The sequence below is a fragment of the Vanellus vanellus genome, assembly GCF_965231255.1.
Source record: "Vanellus vanellus genome assembly, chromosome: 5".
Classification (NCBI taxonomy): domain Eukaryota; kingdom Metazoa; phylum Chordata; class Aves; order Charadriiformes; family Charadriidae; genus Vanellus; species Vanellus vanellus.
This window is the reverse complement of record NC_138910.1, coordinates 27,808,949-27,825,364: the sequence shown is the minus strand read 5'-3', so window position 1 is coordinate 27,825,364 and position 16,416 is coordinate 27,808,949.

The window sequence follows — 16,416 nt, the reverse complement described above, 5'->3', positions numbered from 1 at the left end:
AGATTCGTGCCCTAGCACATATCAGACATATAAAGCTTTCTGATAATGAAAGCACTCATGCTGCTATGATTCCACCCAAATAAAGCCAAGGAGGGATGTAAGCATAGCTTGGAGAACAGCTCTGAAGATGCAGTGTGGTCATTACAAAGCTTTCTTCCTGCTTCTGTTTTCAGAAAAATCATCACTGGGTGACAGAAATACACTACAGGCTTAGACTGTAACAAGAGCATATTTTGAAGGGCAAAATGGGCACTATGGCCATTTCTCTGTCCTCTGGCTCTTTTACAGACAGCTCCTCCTCTCATTAGTTTTGCTTATTCTTCAGGTCTAGGCAGGGAGTTTCCCAGTAGTGTCCAATGTGACACTTCCATGGATTCAGTATGTTGAGAGCAGCTGCAAAAGAATGAGTTTGAACCCTCCAAAGTTTATACACTGATCTCAACAGGTCACCGAAGATCGGTGTTTGATCTCATGTGGGGCACCTTCTTTTTCTATGTGTGCACGTTCGTCTTAATATGTAGTCATAAATATATCTGTATTTTAGCCAGTTCTTTAAATACCATGGGAATTGGACTGAGACCAGTTCCCACAGACTCAACAGAAATGGAAAATTAGGAACTGGGAAGAAATCCAATGTATATGAATTATGCTTCTTCACTTCCGCCGGTTTCCATGTACAAGGAGCCAGAGCTGATGATGCCACTCTGAAGACTGAAGAGTCTAGCACACCAGTGAAACTATCATATCTTCTGTCTATATAATTATTACTGCTGGTTCTTACAAAATTTTACAATACTAATTCAATATGAATAGTTGAAGGAAATAATATTAAATATTACAATAATAATTGCTTTAGGAAAATGTACAGGAAAACATGCAGTCCTCATTAAGTTGTCTGGAAACGTTTTCCCCGTGGCTGTTGTTCAGCAGTCCTTTTGTACCCTGAAGTGGAAACATGAGGATTTCTATTCCTGCCAAAATTCTCTTTACGTTACTATTTTAGATATCCAGAGAAGTAGCTTATCCCAAACCTTGTCCATCTCCTCCTCTTCATGATATCCCCCGTAAACCGGATCCATTGACCAATGCTGTTTCGCACGAGAACATGAAACGGTTTGCAGTCTGCCAGAGACCTGTTGCTGTTGCAAACGCAGAGCCTGAGGGGCAGCTTTCCAGGCGGAGGGGAGGTGAGATTCAGCCTTTGAACGGGTTCAGCAGCCCAGCGCGCCTTGTGCATCAGCGTTTGCCCTTCTCACTTACGGGCAGAAGGCTGTACTTCTCGTCAGAGCAGGCTGCAAAAGACATTGTACTTTCAAAGCTGTCTGACCAAGAAAATTGCTCAAATGAACAAGAACCTTTTGAAACGTCTTCTGTCCTGGTAAAATATTAACTTAATCCTTTAATTATAAGTTGAGGTACAGTTACCCTGTTTGAATCTGAAATGTAACAATTATGTAAATGTCTAACAACTGCTTTCACCCGAGAACCTGTTGCCCAGTTTTAAAGAGCCAAGAACAATCAGAAATCTGGTTTTACCTCATTCTTTTTTGGAACAGTGTTCTGACATCACGATGACCTTTAAAATAGGTGGTATATTATAATGACTGAACGAAAGAAAATATGCATATTGTCTGCCTGAGCAAAACATCTAAACACTAGTGTTAATCGTCTTTTAGTCGTCCTTGTGATTCTCCAGATGTTAATGTTTAAGATCAAAAGTCTACCAGCAGCTGTGACACTCTTATGATACCCCAAGGCTCATACAATGGTAACATTATAGAAAGACTTCTGCATGATCTGTTACCACTGAATCTGACTCTGTGTAAGTTCCCCGTGATATGGCTCATTTTAATCTGAACCCAGAATGAAAATAATCCTTCATATGTTTTCTTAGTAACATACTTTGTTCTTGTACAAATGCCAAATGTTTTAAGGAGTTTCCTCATTTTTATGAGCCTTTTTACTTCTGAAGCTTTGTTTCGAAAAGCCTCAGACCAATGAAGAAATCCCCGGTCTCTGATATCTTCACTTAAACTGAATGACCGGTATTAAAGCTTTTGTAACTACGGATCGTATGAAGAATAATTTTTTCCAAGATCCGATGGTGAAGTAGAATCTGTGAGGGCTGTACTCCAACGGCACTGTAATATCGGAGGTGTAATATTGGAAGTGTAATATCTGAGGATAACTACTGACATGCTCTCATCTGAAACATGCCAAAAGTCAGAACTCCACAGAGCTCTCCTATTCTTAGTTTGTCTGTTTACATTAACTAAATTAAAAGACATCATCAAAACCTTCAGGCATTGCATGCTTTTTTTAATAACAGATAGCTGTTATAAAGGATTTGCTATCATAGTCTGGAAGTCTTCCTAGACTTTCTTATAGAATTTCCCTAGAATCACTCATATCTTCAGAAAAAAAAAAAAAATAGGCAGACTGTGCTGAAGATCTGTAAATTGCCTTCGAGCTTTTAGCCAAAATTTAGCTGTCTCTTAGTTAAAGCCGCTATTCCACCAGTATTTTGGAAGATATCAATCTCTGCCATAAGTAGGATCATATCAGAACATCATTGTTCAACTTTTAACTTACCTGGAAACACTGTGAAATGCTTTACAAATATGGGAACATAGTCCCAATGTACTTTCTGCATACAATATCGTAAGGAAACACAGAAGTTTGTACAAGCAAATGTTTTTTAATGCTCTGTCTTTACAGCATAAGCAGAGTCCACTGCTTACAGAAGCCTAGTATGAGATCCCTAACTGAGATGATGGGTAACTTCCAGCACAGATCAAAATAATTACCATGAAACGGGTGTCGGACAGTAGCCAACGGTTCAGCAAGATCCTGGGTAACAGCGTAGAGGCATTCTCCTGCCCTCCCCTGTCGATATCTGTGATATTTGTGACCCGGCTGAGCCATTAGCTGCTTCAGAGGCACTACCCAGCAACCCAAGGAATCTCTGGGGAAAAGGTGGCATCAGTGAAAAAGGAGACAAATCCCTATCCCCTTCTGCCACTGAAGTCACTGGAGTTGGCTGGAAAATTAAATGTATTTCTAACAACCTATTCCATGTGACAAAAAGGCCTTTTTCCTTTCGGCTCCTGTTTCTATGAACTCCAGGGGTGGGGGGGTGGGGAAAGGAATGTCCTGTAGGAAGAAAAAGAAGAGTCTATCTGGGGATCCTGGAAGCAGAAGGAAACGCCATCAGAAAAAAAAGAGAAATTGATTTAATTTGAGAAGACAAAACTGCAGACAGGGCAACAGCAGCACAAAATAACTAGAAAGAGTCTGTCAAAGCTTTTATGGTAACCTTTGGAAAACGTCCGTAACAGCAGGCTCCAATATGGGCTTTTAAACCTTTTGAAGTTTTTTTAATCACTGGTCATAAGAGTTTCCTAATCTTTACTTTGTGAAATTCTTCTTTCTAGTTGCAGGAGAGGATTGGTCAGGATATGTTAAAGCAAGATGTGCAAATGCTTCTGAACTTAACCATGCCAGCAGCAGATTAAGAGCTGTGAAAGCAAACCTTGCTGCTCAGGCAAAAAGATAAGACAATTCCATTTCCAAAGGCTGGTCAAATAAGGAGTATAAACATGTTTTACGCAAGTCTCTTTGTATAACTTAAAACTTCTGCTCATGTCTCTGCCAATACATCCTTTTCCAGGAATATGAAATTGAGATCTTCCAAATTTGGCTTTGCATGTTTTTAGCAGCATTTTACAACTGGATCTGACATCCAAACTGATACCATAGCTCTGTTTTTCTTCACTGGGTTACTGCAGATTGATGACAGATTGAAAAACAGCTTTATAGGGAAAGAGTTTCAAAAAGCCTCCCAAACTGTTAGCAATTTATTTATTTTTCTCCTTACTGTGGAAACGTTTTGGCTCTGTATTGCAAGGTAGCATCTTTAACTGGTGTCACAGCCAGTTTCAGGCCATTTGGTTCTCCAGGGAAGCTCCGGCAGCCCTCCAGAAAGGCACCCCTTGACCGTGCCAGCATTCACGTTCATGTCTGCACAGAGTCCCTGTTGTTTTCTCAGTAGCATCAAGATTTAGACACTTCAGATCACCTGACAGGAGTCAGACGGGAAAGAAATATATAATAGGGAAATATCTGTGCGCTCTATACCCACATGGTGTAATCCAAAGCAACCTCACGAAACCCAGCCATTGCGCGTGCTCTTGGGGAACCAGAACCCATTCCTGCTCCCCCTGCAACGTAGCCCTTTTCCCCCCCTCTTTTCCACCAGATTTGTTGCCATGGCACCTTCCAAAGCGCTGGCCCTGAGCGGGGCGAGAGCCGCAGAGGGGAGGAAAGCTTCGTGGGAGGGTTTTCCCCTCCAGGGAGCTTTGGGAGTTGCTTAACTTGACAGCCACGTAGCTGATGGGTGCACAGCTCCCGCCCAGGAGCCAGACCAAAGAGAGAAGAAGGCACAATGCAAGGGGATGTAGCAACATTTTCTAGACCTTTATATAAGAATGTGAGAGAATGTGAGAGGTTTTACTCTCGGTTGCTCAGAGGGAGATTTTGAAGGAAAAGGCGTTAAAGAAATGGGCGTATGCACAAGTTCATTTTTAACCGCAGATAGTTAAAAATGACCTCAGGGAATAAGACCTCAATGATTCAGGTAACCTCAGAGTAACAAAATTAGGCTATATCTCAGATCTAATCTCTGTAAAGACAAGCGGTTAAGAGGCTGGTGTTTCTGACACTGACCTCATAGCCCATGCTGAGCTTTCCACTTGCAAATGTAAAGACACTCTTGGCCTTTGCAGTTTAACTTCTGAGGTATAGCTAACATTTACTTCCAACAGGCTGGCCTCTTTTCTTCTTGCTTAGCGTTATATATACCTATGCATATCTTACAGGTTAGTAGTACGCCATTTTCATTCATTTTTGTGTTCTACCATCAATACGTTTAGTATAGTTCCTTCAAAACCAGGTCTTTGAAAGAATTTGTTTCTCTAGGGCTTGATTCTTTTAAATTCAAGTCTTTCTCTGGGGATCAATACATAATGCTTCCAAATATATTAATTGACTTTTAAGCTTTTCATTTTATTTAAATACTCTCATTTTGCATTTGCATGAAGCCGACCGGTTTCAATACCGGATAGGCTGAGGCAGGAATCTCTTCCCAAAGAAGTGGCAACTCCAGTGCAGTGGTCCTGTTTCACACCACCAGCACCAGGGAGCAGCTCAAAATTCCCCGAGAGTGGGCAGGGCCCATCACAGCATCATAGAATCATTTAGGTTGGAAAAGGCCCTTAGGATCATGGAGTCCAACCGTAACTGCAGGCTACTTGGCGTGACGGTGGCAGTAAGAAGGACACTGCATCTGAACTGAACTTCTTCTGGATGAAAGTTGTCTTTGCTGCTGCCTATCATAGGAGAGAAAATAGCTTTGCCTGCTGTCAGGAAAAGCGACCACGATTTAAAAGGTAAATAAAGACAAAGTACATAACTGGTGGTGGGATAAACACCTTTAAAAGGTCACAAGTCAGAGCTGTGCAGACAGAAGATGCACAAATGTCACTTCCTGAACCCCTTTAAAACTGGAACTAATCATAAATACCTGTCTCCGCCCATACTCTGCCTTCTGCGTGACTTTCCAGTTAGCCAGAGTCACTCCTTGCTACGCAGCCATCAGCTAAGCCACTGAATAAATGCCTCACCGGGTCTTCTTGGTTTATTTCTCTGATGCGTCTCAGTTCCCCTGCAAACTCTCACCCTTGCTGCTGGGTGGCCTACGGCCTCTTCAGACCTGGGATGCATCACTGCATACCGGATTCCCTGGATTTAACACCAAAATTTTGTCGCCGACATTCACAAAAGTGTCTGTGACCCATGCAGAAAAACTTAGAGAAATAAAGTTTCTGAAGACAAGGAAATAAGTGGTAGAGAAGGAGCTTGATCCTGCAGGGCAGGAGTGAGGATTACTGTGTACATTTTGACAAGGCAAACGTAATGAACAAAATAAGAAGGCACGGCCTAACTTATTCTTGCATGATTGCCCCTTCATAGCTCCCTAATGATGCATGACCATGATTATCAGAGGCAGATGGAAGAACGTACAGCTAAGCATTCATCTGCACAAAGAGGAACATGGTTCAACCCATGGTTCCCTAAATGTGCCCATTCACTGCCCACGCCTTGAACTTCTTTTAACCCCCAGGCTGGCAAACAGGCGGGGTGGAGCTGAGATGATCTTCTGCTTAGGGCACAGGGATCTACTTCATCCACATGTGACCTGAAGCGCAAATCATCATGTCCCCTGGGACATACCACACAAGGAGCTGCTGGCTCAGAGAAGACGGGGTGTGCCATCAGCCATGCTCCAGCCCCCGAAAACGCTGGTTACACATCAGATTTGCAAGTAAACAAGACCAGTGCAACTCTCATTCTTCAGATGGACTGCACTTATGCGCACGCACATACTGAAGTACTCTGTTGAATAAGATAGACTCCAGCATGTCCTTATTCATGAAAGATATTTTCAATTATTTCAAGTGCAGAATGACTCCAGGTAAATTTAATTTTTAGATCTTTTACCATCCAACATACATTTTTAGCTGTTTGGTTTTTTTGTTTTTTTTTAACCACATAATTCCTATTAAAATCCTGCATGCGTTTGAAAGTTTGTTTCCATGTACTGGTTCACATAAAAGGGCTTAAAGCCTTTTAGACGAAACTGCTTCTTTTCAGCAAGTCCTCAGCTTGCTCTGTTTCCTCACTAGCACTGAACAATTGACTTGGAAGGTAGTTATGAGAAAGGGAAGAATAATTCCATGCCGAAATACTGCTCATTGATGTAAAAACTTGGAAATTAAGCAGAGTGCCAGAAGGTAGGGATAGATTCTAAAGCTAAATGCTTTCCAGCACTTTCAAACATAAATATCTGTTAAATGAAAGCACAAGACAAGGAAGAGTAAAGACCATATGGTTTCAATGCTGTCCATATGAAAACAATGCCACTCTTAAAAATAGTTAACTGATGATCTTTCTGAATTAGATCAGACATCTTCCTGCCACTGAGGGGAAGAAGACACGATAACGCATGCTGCACAGTATGCGTCAGAGAAAACAAAATCCTTGGATGAAGCATCTTATACAAATAAATCAGTTATTTTACTGGTTCTAACAGCTATTTTTGTAAGCATTTCTATGTTTTATTGGTTGCTTGCGAAGAGGGAGAAATGAGATAAAAGAACTGTAGAAATAAACATTTAATGTCCCCCAAACTGGTTTCCCACAAGCTGTGTAAACTTTTTATACTTAAAACAAATGGATTTTAAAGGTTCTAAATATTAGTTCTTCAACAGAACATTAACAAGAAGCTTTTCCTGCTTTTGGCTCTCGTGATGTCTAACAAAGAGTTTACAAATCTCTGCTGCCTATCTCTGAATCTGACACGTTAAAAACAATTAATTGATGTCAGATTCCTTGCCTCGTGCAAATATTCCCAAATGGAAACGTCAACTAGATTACGGATAGAAAAGCACTGGAGAAGGTTTCTGGGGCAGCCAGACAAGATTGCACTACTTCATGATTTTTCAAATATTAGAAAGTGATGGGGACCCTCTTTTGGGTCACCATCGTGACCCAAATGTGACATCTCTGGATCAGCTGTGGGAGGAGGGAAAAAAAACTGTGCTTGATTTTGAGTATTTTCTCTTAATGTCCTTCAAGCTTGTAGTTCTCTTTAAGAACTGCTCAGCCTCTAGCAGTTACCACATCGGGGTCTGGGGGTACTGGAGTCACTTGCAACCACTAGTTAGGGCCTGCTTTCACTCTTCTACGTTGGGAAAACTAGTCTGCTGCTAAATCACCCTGGTATAAAATACTGTGTGACCATCTAAGAAGCCTTTTCTGATCACCTCAGGAGTCACAATCCACAGTATGAGAACCTCTGACCTTGTCAAGCGCATTGATACAAGCTTCCAGTGTTTTACACCGTGCACAGGATTGTGTCAGAAGTTTGGAGCTTGACCTTCCAACCACAACCCATGTATAGCTGAACCAGGTAAAATCACTTGCAGATTTTTGATTCCTACCTGCGGATAGCGCAAGGGCTCAGGAATTTGATGCTGCATGACTCCGCAGTTCGGCAGAGAGCCTGCTGCTGCCGATAGCCTTCCCAGCCCATTCCTTCTCCGACGGCATTCACATCGTTCTTCCTGTAATGCGGAAGGGCGAATAATTCTGCATCCACCAAAAATAAGCACTGAGGTTCTGCTTTGCATAGTTCTCCACCAAACCTTTTGGCTGCCTTCAGTCATCGTAAGGCAAACACGGAGTTCCCAGCACTTGGTGTTCAAAGACATTCTACAGCACTTTTTGGTGGGGAGAGGTAGAAGCAAAAAAAAAAACCCAAACAACCAAAGAAAAAAACCACTCTAAAAGCCCAGAGGCATCAGCATAGCGTCTGGGCCAGATTTCTGGATTCAATTTTTCCTTGGGAAACTAGGTCTACATGTTATCTATATTCATGCTATTTACAGTATCAACTGGTAACACACATCCATTATTATAGCAGAGTGTGCAACTATGTGCACTGCTGAGAGGATAGAAGTAAAGGGGTTGCAAATGCAACATAATTCTTAGCTATTTATTGTGTTAGGATTACGTGGTAAGGCCGGGAAGCGGAGAGGAATGTAAAATTTTTATCTTTACTTCCATATGCAACTCACTGTTTACCTTATGCAGATATGGCTATTGTTATTTTTCATTTCTTATGGATTAGTCAATAATCTCCCAAAGGATGGTAAACCACAGCAAAATCAACTTAGTACTATAAACGGCACTCCTAATGAGCTGGTGTTTCCTTATACAAGCCATGCTTTTGTAACAGGAAGTCCCATGTTAAAAAGGGAAAATGTTAACTGGAAAAATACAAGCTACTCTCTGTTTTAAGAAAGACCTTGAAGTCCTTGTAGAGTAGCAAAAGGATGTGGCTTTAGTTTCTTCCCATATGTGGGAACTATAAATTGTGAGTAAAATGAAGCACTTAAAAAAAAAAAAGAAAGAAAAAAGAAAAGTTATGCAAGAACAGCACATGATCAGGAAATTAAAAGGGACTTTACATCTTGACACGCTCAGTCCTATCTAGGAGAGCTACCTTGATCAGTGAGCAAAGATCAGAGCCAAGACGTATAAAAGAAAAAGCTAAGTTGCTCTCATGATTACCATAACACATACTTCTTTTTCTCTGAGTTATTTTTACTTATTCCCTGCACATAAACTCATTGCTTTAAAATTGCTTTATGGAAAAACAATAGAAGCTTTTCATCAAGAGTCCAAGGTTTTCAACTCATGGAGTCTCTGTAGGTCTTTTATGCTGGACTTAACAGGGAAATCTCCCCTGATCAAAAAATAGCTGCAGCAAGAACGACACAAGCCCAAACAACTCACGGGAGGTGAAAATGTAAACAATATTTCCAGCTTCTATTACTTTCTTAAATACAGCAGCTAGGTGAGCTCAGTCTGGTCTCAGATTGAATGAAGCTGTGAGGTGAAAACTGAAATGTTGGATACTTTTAGGAAGTGACCATTAACCTGGACTCTGAAAAAAAATTTCTGTGTCCTCTGTGTATGCAATGGGAAAGTAATACCCCTTGCACTTCTGGGGTTTGCCTGTGTTTTGTTCTGAAAATCGCTCCTTTTTTTTAACCCTTATTTTGAAACACTGACCATTTCTTAATGTTGAATTCTTACAGTTCTGCTTTTTTTGTTCCTCTCCTATCCCTTTAGATATAAACCCAAAACATTATGCTTCAGGCATCTAAACCCAAAGCCTTTAATAAAGTTCATGAGGATTTAAATAATGCTAAGAGGTTGCTTTTCATTTCAACTTTCTCTTGTCCTCTAAAGTGTGTGCTTTTTCCACCACGCTGATTATCTTTGAATTTCTAAAGGCCCCATCGCAAAGGGAGCTCTGAGCCAAAGGAGAGCAGCCTTCTCCTTTTTCCAGGATGCTGTCTGAACGAAGATGAGACTTTGAAAGATGAGCATTGCAGAAGTTTGCCCTGACAGCTCTTCAGGAAAGGGATTGACATCCCTGGCCTCATATTGGAAAGATGGTGCAGTGCAAATGCTGCCATTAAAAATGTTAATCCTTCCTAGCAGCTGAATTTATATAGGGAAACAGCCCCTGTGGCAGCAGGATCTCTTACAGAGCTTACTCTTAGGTGAGGAATGCTGACAGGGAATTTTATTCTGCACTGCAGTGACTCTGCAGTGGAAGACCACAGTGTCTATTCCACTGTATTCAGAATAAGTTGGATTTCCTCCTCTTTCTTCTGGAGTGTCTGAATATCGGGGTGAAAAAAGACAGGTTCATTGTAGTTAGCTCTTACTCCAAGAAGTCAGCATTTCTTGATGGCTTAAGGAGAAGCAAGGGAAATTCCAGTGTGGGAAAAACCTCACTCATGTAGTGTAAAATCAGTTGGATTTGGGTACATGCATTTATGTGACTCCTTTGAAAACCCTGTCTTAAACTCATGAGTGATCAGCAATGTGAGAATATATAAAAGAAATTAAACGGAATAAAAATGTATGCAAGAAATTGAAACACTGAGAGTAAGAACCAGACTTTCCTTTGGAGGACAGTTGTTCTGTGCTGACTAGTAAGTCACAGCCCATGTGGTTCATTCCTGTTTAACCAGAATTTCCTACCAATATGGACTTGATCAAATTTTTGGTATTTATAAGCAGCAAACAGAACACCTGAATAGAGATTGCGTTAAATTAAGACACTGGATAAATGCTCTAAGATATTGGTCAATTATCAACCTTATTTTCACTCTAATGGAGCAGAGGAAAATCTACACTATTATAATAACAGCTATTTGCTCAGCGGGTTTACTTAATGGAATGATAAGAATTAAGCGAGAAAGTCCTGCTGCCTCAGCACAGCAAGAAACAATTCCCATGGCTTGAAAAAAGATCTGAGAGGATAAGACTGCTAAATATAGCAATTTAGTCAAGTAAAAGTTCCTAGAAAATCCATATATTATCAGCTGAAAGCACTGAAGGCACATTACCAATTAAGAATACATATAGTCAGATGCTTATAAGCTAACTTCAAGGAGAACACTTGTAGCATGAAACAACAATAAAAGCTATTATGTTCTCTTTCTCCCCATCATAATGGCTACTTATCAGTACATGCAGTTCTCTTATTTTCATGAAGTCAACACCCACAAATAGTTGTGTCTATAATTAGTAGTCAGTAGTTGTGAATATGATTACGCAAGTATAAACTTATAAATACTGTAGCACTTATTTTTAAACTCATAAGGGACCCAGTGCTGTCTGTATTTCCAATGTCTTTTTGTCGTTGTTGTTGAAGCAGGTTAGATTTGGCATCATCTTTAACTTTGCACTGATTCTGCGTAGACAACAATATGAGTAACGATGAGATTTTTGGTTGCTGAGGTCCCCTATTCCCTCAGTAACCCCTATCCACAAAGGACAATGTGATACTTTGTTCATAGATTTTAAGTAAATCTTATGATCCTCTGGTATAAGAGTTTTGTTATGTACATACCTGTCAGCCTACAGGATAATTTTGGGGTGTATTGCTCACAGCCTTCTTTAACTTCCTGCTGAAGAAGCTTCATTTCAGCTAACAACAGTGTGTCCCTGATTTCTGTGCACTTTCACTGAAAACTACTCACACTAAATATAAGACTGCATTCTGGTTTTCATAGGAAGGACCGTGTGCCAGAAAAAAAAAAAAAAAACCAAAAACAACAAACAACCAAACAATAAACAACCTGTAAAATATTCCAAATATTTGCATTGTTGATGCAGCTCACAGAGATGCACTAAAGTGTCTAGTGCAAATGATGCTAATTTTGGAGCCACTGCATTTGAACTAGGGAAACCTGAAAGCCAAAGAAGATGCCAACAACGAGGTCCACAGCTCAAGCATGCACCCACAAACACAAATCACCTAAATCACGAACCAAGGCCGTGCGGGAGCTGAGCTGATGAGCCTTCATGGCAAGATAGGACTTACTTGGCCAAACACCTTGGTGTCTCCTGTTACAGGCAGGCACAAGGACCAGAACTGTCATCACTCAGTTAAAAGAGCACTCCTCAGGGACTGCAGAGAAGCTGAACTTTTACATTAAAAAATGGATGTCAATGTCCAGCTGTGTGTATGAACCCGAGAATTCTTTTCGTTGTTTGCCTGCAAAACCCAAGACTTCCTAATCCTTTCCCCGCAATCCTTACAGTGAGCACACTGTCACTGGTCCGTTGGTGCAGGCAGAAAGCACTCTGCAGTGTATCAGGAAAGAATCCCATAGAAACAGATTAGCAGCTGTTCTAGAAAACCAAACAAGCCCCTAAATTAAACGCAGCTTAACTTTGATGCTGGTGAATAAAGCGCTTCTGGTACCCTTGAGATGCCTTTCTCTAAACAGAGGTTCCCATTGTGACATTCCTGTGCAGAGCAGTAACAACATGGTTTTGCTTTCTGTTTGATAAAGTTGCATGCTTCGAGTCTGACAACATTCATGATACCTTGCTGCTTATCAGCACCTTGAACAAAGCTTTTTTTTCCCCTTCCATTAGAAAACAGTGCCGATTCATTCTTAATTTAGGAATAAAATTGCAGGTTATCAAATGGTATGTTAGAAGATGCTCTCAAACACTGAGTTTTACGAACCAAAATTGAGACTTCGTAACAGTTAATAATCTACTTAAACATTAAACATCATTTGCACAGTGCCACTATTGTGCAGTCAGTCACGATGAGGTCTAAATAGTATCTAAATGAAAATTCTATTATTTCTGCTAGGTGTACCTCATTATTATTCTTACTACTCCCCTCTAATTTGTGCACCAAGGATCCAGCAATTTTACATAACGAACATTAGCTAACAACACAAGGTTTTCTATGCAGGAAAGTGAAAGAATGACTGACAGGGAATATAATAACAGAATAATAATTTTTGAATTATCCATTCAAAATATTTCTCAAATTATTAATAGAGCTTAACTAAGCCCTCTTATGGCAAATTTTCAGTGGTGTCAAAGCTGTTATCCTTAACTGATAGAAGACATCACATATTAAACAGACTGCAATGAGACTTTGTAAAAAGAACAGGAGAAAAACTTGAAAAGATATCTGGGAACCTGATTTTACATATCTGTTTTTTAAATCTGGGCTTCTTCTTGACCTACGTGAATGCAACTTTGCTGAACATGAGAGTTTCTTGGATTTGGATTAGCTAATTTGATGGATTAGCTAAATCACACGCTGGACATGCCTCTCTGATCTATCAGCTATACAGAGAGCCTAGGGCACCTCAAATCCTAATTTAAACGCTTCCTGTAGAAGCCAGATGCTGAGAGGGATTGATCCATGCCTCTGCTCATGGTGAGGTGGGCCTTCCAGGCAATGCACGGCCAGATGAAAGATCATTTTGATGTAACTGTGCTGCTGCTTCTTGACAACAGGCAGCCTCTGCCTTCCCTCTCAACTTCACAGTGTTCATCCCTACAGCAAAGAAAAAGAAACCTTGGCAAGGTCCCCGCTGGCTCCAGTGGGACCAGCAAGCAGGTTAATGGCAGCATCTGACAGGATCCAGTTTTTCTTTCAGCAGCAAATACAACTTTTCTAGTACCTCAAAGACTGCAACGTAGAAAAAAAAAAACGCAGCCCCATGGAAATTAGTGACAGTACTGACTGTTGGCTTCACCAAATCACCATTTCATCCACCTCTACAGCCCAGTTTTCCTGCTAGATGAGGTATCTCTGTACCACAGTGAATTGCTTGGTAGATATAACATCTTGCTTCAGACCCTCACCTTGAACCAACCCCAGCACTTATCCAGCTGCTGCCACGGTTTCAGGAAACAGCAGGGAGCCCAGGCTCTGATGCACACCAGTTGTGGCAAAAATCCTTTCTTTCCCTTCATTTCAATTTTTAATGTCCCGCTGGAACACGCTCCCAGATCAGCACATTTCAGTACGTCCACATCCCTGAATAGAAGCCACAGTGGTTAGTTAACCTTGTGGGAAGTCAGCATTGTCCTCTGATGTCGTGCCATTCGGTGGACTGAGTGATAGCTGCTCAATTCTCTGCAAATGTAGTCACAGAATCATAGAATCATAGAATGGTTTGAGTTGGAAGGGACCTTGAAGATCATCGAGTTCCAACCCCCCTGCCATAGGCAGGGACACCTCCCACTAGACCAGGTTGCCCAAGGCCACATCCAGCCTGGCCTTGAACACCTCCAGGGATGGGGCCTCAACAACCTCTCTGGGCAACCTGTTCCAGTGCCTTACCACCCTCAAAGTGAAAAATTTCTTCCTAATGTTTAATCAGAACCTGCCCTCTTCCAGTTTAAAGCCATTCCCCCTCATCCTATCACCACATGCCCTAGTAAAAAGTCCTTCCCCGGCTCTCCCTGTAGGCCCCCTTTAGGTCCTAGAAGGCCGCAATAAGATCTCCCCAGAGCCTTCTCTTCTCCAGGCTGAACAGCCCCAATTCTTTCAGCCTCTTCTCATAGGAGAGGTGCTCCAGCCCTCAGATCATCCTCGTGGCTCTCCTCTGGACACACTCCAACAGGTCAACGTCCTTCTAATGTTGGGGACTCCAGAGCTGGATGCAATACTCCAGGTGGGGTTTCACGAGCGGGGAGTAGAGGGGCAGAATCACCTCCTTTGACCTGCTGGCCACACTTCTGATGCAGCCCAGGATACGTTTGGCCTTCTGGGCTGCGATTAATTAGTCATTACATCCTATCATATATTGAAGGCTTTGTTATGTACTGTTTTATAGAAAGTCCTGAAAACAAGAAATCAGGTCACTTGAAATTTCAGCATGTCTTGTCTTCTCTGAAAGCACTTACCTTGTTAAATTGACGGTCTGGTGGTGGCTAAATGAAGCCTTCATTATGTTATCTATCACCTCTCCAGTCTGCTTAAAATAAACACAAGACTCCATCCTTCTCCTGAAATTTGCTGTCTATATTTTTGTTCTTGGCAAAATTGGACACTGCTTCTATGATCTATTAAGCAAAGTTCCAGATGTGTTTGCTGACACTTAAAAACTCATAAGTAGAAAATGTTTTGCTCATAATAATGTTTACATGATTAGATACATTTTTAATTAAAAGTAGCAGAAGACATTAGATCATAGAAATGAAATAACCGCCTCATTGACTGATTTATTGGAAAGATTTAACAAGAACGTTTTACTCCAATAACGGTGATAGCACCAGTTTCCTGTTTAATGTATGCTTCCAGAGATATTTAGCCCACAAATATTTCAGAGCTATCTCAACCACAATATCAAGTTGTTACAGAGTAGCTATATAGAAATAATCAGAAATATCAGATTTGAATTGCATATACATCTTTTTCCCCTTTGAATCTAGGTTGGGAAAGTTAAAAAAGGGTTCATTTTATTAAATGTTAAACATAAATTGGAAAATGCAAAGAGTGAACAAATTAAATAATTTTGAAGCAATGGTGTTATAAACAAGCATAATAAACAGAATAGCAGCCTTAGGAGATTACATATGATTTAAAGTTAGCTGCAGTTCCCACGTCATTAGAACTTTTAAGATAAAGATGTATTTGAAGTCATAAGTTACCAAATTGCAAGAGGAAAGCTTTTCAGTAAATATCGAGAATAAACTACTACTTCATGATGGATTTTCGTATTGGTTCTCTGCGTGCGTTATATTTTGGCAAATTATTTCAGTAGCAAAAGATATTATGCAGAATCAAGTTTCTGTGGTGATCAAAAGACTCACTAGTATATAAATTAATGCATTATTTGAGTTGATGAGTTTTATTTGCAGAGGCTTTGTCTTGGTGATATAGTTCCTGCCAAATAAAGAAATAACTCATGAACAGTGAATCCTTCAGCAATTACAAGCAGATTGTCCCCAGGAGCCATGTAACTTTGTTAGGTTTATCTCAGTTTGCTTTGTTTAACCTGATCCACACATCATTCAATGATTCTGATCATTGGCATTAAAAAAAAAAAAAAAAAAAAGTGGAAAATAGTGAAATCTTTCTCACTGATTTTGAATCACAACATTTGAAACTGGCATAAATTCTAAGGTGTTTTATTGCATTTCTCAGCAGATTCTGTAAAGCAATGATTATCTTCATGCCAAATGGTTCTGCAACGGGCAGGAACGTTGTGCAGTCAGTGAATGAAATCACTTGGGCATTACTCATGCTTGTATTACCAGGGCCGTTATCTCTTTGCAAGCATTCATTACTGCAGTGATTCAAAAATAAAACCGACTTCACAGCCTTCTTTTAATTTAAAAGAGATTTAAACTATCTGTATGAGGAACATATCCTAGCTCCATAGCTATTTGTGCATACAAAACCAATTTGGAAGCAATAGAGCAAGCTGGCAGTGGTACGATACA